This window comes from Aythya marila, assembly GCF_965140915.1.
Source record: "Aythya marila genome assembly, chromosome: 1".
Taxonomy (NCBI): Eukaryota; Metazoa; Chordata; class Aves; order Anseriformes; family Anatidae; genus Aythya; species Aythya marila.
The window spans coordinates 98366265-98372150 of NC_139042.1; positions in this window are offsets into that span (position 1 = coordinate 98366265).

Sequence of the window (5886 nt, forward strand, 5' to 3'; positions counted from 1 at the left end):
TTGGGTAGGCTGACTAAGAGATGTGAGCTGAACTGTCCAAGCTAGGAGGAACAGACTGAAACTCCTAGATTTGGAATTACAAACTGCCAGCATCATCATTGTCCCCTTCTTCTTCTGCCTCCTGGAAGAGACAAAAACAGGTGCATTACAAGCTTCATAACACAATGCTATAAATTTGGTGAGAGTTCTTCCTAACAAACTGAGTGTTTTGCTCAGAACACATTAAGAAGCAGAATAATGCTGTGAAACAAAGGTAAATCAAAAAAGTGTTTTTTTTTTTTCTTTCTTTCTTTTATTTTTTCCCCCTTCCCTTACTCCAGTGAAGACATGCATTAGAGTTACTTGGGTCATTACAAAGTTGAGACATTGACAAAAGCAGACACTGAGTGACGGGCAGGATTCCTTGTTCTACTTAAGAAACACTAAGTCCCTCCCAGAGAAGGGGAGGGAGAAGACATCCTTACACTCATAGCTGCCTGAGTACTCCCACAGCTTCGGCTGACAAGTCAGGTTCCATGTCTCAGACCTAGGAAGCAACAGATCTAGGAAAGGAAAATAGGTGTATTGGTGGGCTGAGATGAAAAAGAAAGGTGTGGCAGGGAACAAAAAAGGTTCTGCACTTGGCCATGTCATTGCTGCTAAAAGGAGATCGGCCTTAAGGGATACTACGTAATTTATTTCATATCATTAAAGGGCATATGGAGTGCGATTCAGATTTATCAGGCAGAGTATGCGCTGCAGCCTGGGTATCAGTAGAGTTAGTGGACTCTGGCACCGAAAGATACTTGTGTTAATGCTCACAGAGTTATCACATTAGGGTAACAGGATAAGGAGCAGAAGAACAGAATAAGCATTAGTAGACCTGAGAAAAACAGAAGTACACTGCAAGAAGGTGCTTAAAAGGAAACAACTCTGCATGATCAAAACTAATATGTGGTACAAACTTTGCCTCTGAGAGCCCAGAAAAGCCTTTCAGTTGTGAGGTACATATAACTCCATTGGTAAGAAATAACCGTCAAACACAACCCACAGCACAGTTTCTGCAAGTGAAATATGGATCTGGAGGCTGCCAGGCAACCTCTATTGTTGAGCAGGCCTAATAGCACTCAACCTTTAATGATAACCAGATCATCCTTGAGTCGCATTTTCTTTTCAAATGTCTGAAAGCAGCTGAAAAAGGGAGCACGAATGTGTTTGCCTAGCAGTCATGCTTGAAGGAACAGATAAAGGTGTTGGGGAGAAATGAGACTGTGACTAAAAAAGTATAAGATAAAATCTGTCTTCCCTCTTGCATGGTTGCAGATTTACAAAAGCATTTGATGGACACTCCTAACAAATCTGTCCCACTCAATTGTTCTTACAATAGTATTTAAGAGTAAGCAAGAAAAACAAGGCCTGAAAATTTGATGAGTAAATCCTGTGACATTTCTGAACATACTTGCTACCCAGAAAGTCTACAAAACTTCCAAACTACAAAGATTTTGATAAAATACATGAGTGAAAGATGAAATTAGACAGTCAAAAGGGTCATAACAAAACAGAAATGTGTGGTTTGATTCTGGGCATGGCTTATATAAATAGTTCTGGTATCTGTGATATATAGAGACTCTAGCATCCAAATGAGGTCCTATCTTTGTCCCTGATACACAGGGAAAACAGGATAACACAGTGAAAGAACAGTATTAACCTCAGTACATCTATTCTCACAAATTTGCAACACAATAATAATTAGGATTTAAGTTCTCATTCAGACAAATCAAGTCAAGACATATAGAAGCTAGTGTTCACTCAAAGATACATAACAATCTCCTCTAGTCGAGGCCACCAGGTCTTTGAAGCTGGACACTTGCTAGGCACTAGCTGCTTTCTCTGAGAGGACAGAGGAAGAAGTGGCTAGAGATTTGATTTAACTGCAGATTCTGATGAACCATTATTTTTAACCAGAAAGACAAATTTTCTAACAGTTTTTACTTACCTCTTTGCCTTGAACATGTTTTTACAATAAAGCTTTGAAGCTATAAAAATACTCATCTAGGTAGTTTAAAACAGGACTTACTGTCTCAGTCTGGGACAGAAATACTGTTCACTTAGAGTTGATATTTTGCATCTGGTTTGAGAATCAGGCTTAATTAACATGCATAGAATTTCATTCCACTGATTATTCTGATCTAAACCCAAAAAACATTAATAAATTAGGTGTGTAGCCATGAAGAATTTGCTGTAGAAAAGCATATTACTTTTCTAGATACAAGATATAACAATTTAAGAATTTAAAAATTCTGGGAACTCACAATTTTTGTGCTAATATGTAAAAATATTTTGTGGCCTTTAAGAATGTCTGTATATCTAAATGGTTTTGTTCATTTTTTAAAGCTACTTCTGCTATATATTATATCTAAATGGATTATAATTGAAGGAAATTAAATTACTTTGGTCCTCCTTGGCAGGACTTTGTGTAACTGTCAGTCGTACTGCATTGCATGTACAACCACGATGGTATTTTGCACTGTGCTATGCAGAACTATGCAGAAATACTTGAGTTAGCACTGAATTAGCTGGCTTCAGAGCTGGATAGATTAATGGGGGAACTGTGCCATTCTAACTGGGCACTGAGTTATCATAGCACAAGCTAGCGCCTCTCGCTGTCCCCAGCTGTGCAGACTGCTGTCTCTCAGGAAATTCTAAACCACACTGGATTGTGCAGGGCAGAGGTACACTTTTGCGCACTTGAAGAGAAAACAAAGTACATTTTTTTTCTTCTCCCCTTTTCTGCTCCTCTTTTTCTTTTGACTCACATCAGCTTCAAGGGAAAATGGTACACCGCATGATAATGAAGGGGCATAAATGAAGTTTAAGATTTCTCTAATCCTTTCTCCCCTGTAGTACATCTTACATCTTCTCAATCATTTTAAAGTTCTGTACTGAATTATTTTTCCATAACTAAATAATAATAATAATAATAATAACCATTAAAAATATAATGCTATTATACTACCAAGAAAATTGACAGGGGAAGCTAAGTAGCTTAAACTGTTTTTGGAAGCTAATGGAATATCAAATTGATAGAGCTCTAGCAATGTTATTTAATAAATTGTCCACATGCAAGCTATTGCACAGTAAATGTACAAAAAGTTTTTCCTCCTACTTTCACTAGTACACTGGATCTCTATAAAGACTGCGTCATCTGGGATTGTGGACAAATGGTCAGAAGAATTTTAGATATGAGTGGGTAAACTAAAAAGAAAATGAAAATAATTACTGATGAGAAATTAACAGTGTATAAATGTAACTCATAGTTTAAACTGTACTTCAGGAAATTGAAGTATTTCCTTTCACTACCACTTTGATTTTGATGAAAGAAAGGAACTCATAAACCACCTCAAAGTGATACTATTCCAATGTAGCTTCCTTTTTTTTCCCCTTCCAGGCTTGTTTGAAAATTGGTTAGTGATACTAAATAGTACCTTTTTATTTTTATTTATTTATTTATTTATTTATTTTAAGATTGTCCAAATCTGGTCTTTAAAGCGTTTAAAAAGCAATAAGGAGAAACACATCAGCATTTTTAGATCATAACTATTTACAAATTCATATGCTGAATTTATCTCATGATTTGACCACATTATGGAATATAAACACACAAGCGTACCCATTTGCTTCTGTGATAAGGCATTTAATTTGTCTCAGACTAAAATTTTCTTCAGAAAGATGCCTACCTCTGATTTGAATATTTTGAAACCCTTATGTGCAGCTAAACTACTTTCTTTCTTATTTTGTTTTCCTCCGACTAGGAAATAAAACCTTTCAATGCGACTAAATAGTGACACAAGACAAATGAGACTCTACATTTCAAAAAGTTGTTTCAGGTACATATAAGGTATTAGGATTTTACTCTAACTTTTAATTAACTTATTTATTTATTTATTTATTTATTATATTCTGGGTACAAAACCCTTGAAAACTGCATTGTTTGTTGTTGGTGGTGGTGGTGGTGGTTTTTGAGTTGCAATACTTTCATAATTTGTAAAAATTCTAGGCTGCTACTTGACGATGCCACTGTTGTGCACAATTCTGAGATCGGACATATGTTAAGGATGAAACTGGAGTATCAACAGAATGAATGTATTATAAAGACCATACTACTGGTCCCAGCATTGAACAATTAACTGTTCCTCTTTTCATCATTTAGAAAGCCCAGATGAATGATGAAAATTATGGAGTTGCCAGGTCTGGAAAGTAATTTTTTTTTAACTGAAAGTGGAATCACTCTTTCCTGAAAAAAGAAATACACTTCAACTACGAAAGAGATAAGGAGACATAGACAGATCAATGAGTATTTTCATACTGATGTGAATTGGTACTCTTAAAGAAAACTCCTCTATGCAGCAACATAGCACTCCATGCTTTCTTTCTGCAGAAAAGAAAGGAGCAAGTGACTGAAAGAAAGATGAGGAAGAGCCTGGAAAGTTTCTGCAGATAAGAACTATGAAAATGCAATCTCACAGCACAACTGTCTGTATCTTTTTATTTATTTATTGTTAATTTATTTATTTCCTGTGTGATGAGAAATGCAGAAAATATCAGCAGAATGCCAGGAACTGTGACTGCATATAACATTTTGGCTAATAAGCCCACATAAAGCAAGTTAGAAAAAGTGCTGCATAATTCACTAAAGATAGAACTTGTTTTATGCTTCCCTCTGCATGCTCTTAATTCTGCTGGAAAAGAGATGGTGGTGTGTGTGCCCAAAGAGTTTCTTCAGCTGTGCAAATATACTAGCATTCCATTTCAGTGTTGCTTTAGGAACTAATAATTTAAGACATTTTTGAAGAAGGAAGATCATTTTGGTGTCTATGGCAGGCATTCAACATAAGATTCCCACAAGTGTGTGTGTGTGTGTGTGTGTTCATTCCTTACTATATAATAATACATATAATTTCTGAGACAGTCAGAGACTTTGCACTCTGGAAAACCTTTAACTTTTTTTCTCATTTTCCCCACCTCTTTTGGTTGAGCATCACTTGAGAATTGGGGCAATTCAGTGAAACTTGAACTCCCTCATATTTGCAACACTAGTGTAGGTTACAACCATATGGAGCTGAAAGGCTTTCATTACCAAACTATTTTTTTCAAAATTTTCATCACATTTATTATAAGTTTTTGGTTGTGCTCTTCTCTTTCTGCATAACAGCCTTACATAATGAAAAGGCTGAATCTCAGATACCATGGAGATCTCAGGTAACTTCTCCATTCCAGAACATATTTTTCAGTATGACCAGTCTGATGACGTTGCCCAACATACCTATGGATTTAGAATAAATAAATAAATAAATAAATAAAAATAAATAATGGCATTGGATTGGAAGCCTAAAACCCATGTGAAAAAAAAATTTAAAAAATCTCATCAGTCAAACAATAACTTTGTTATTAGGAAATACAAAAAGCTGGTAGCAAAGCATAGAAGAACTGGAAATAATTTTCCATTACTTCTTACAAACATCATGTGGGTTTTGTACTGGGGACCTGATCCCAGGTAGCTTCAAAGCTGCTAGGAAATCCCTCACGTATTTTAAAATCCATAGTAATCTGAGATGTATTGACTTCAAAACCTGGCTATAAACATCTGGAGAGAAAATGACTTACAAATCAGACATACATACATGGTCTCTAGCTGAGTTCTGAGAAAGATGAAGTTGACTGGCAAGCCATCAAATAGTTTGCATACAAGATGTTTAAAACCTGTGGTCTATGATAATCTACCCAAAGTAAAAGCAAGCCATTCACAAGAACCTATGTAACAGACTGATGTGCAGAAAGAGTGTGTGACTTTAGAAATCTAGACTGTAATTAAACAAAACCCCTTTGACAACGGGACTCTGGAGGACA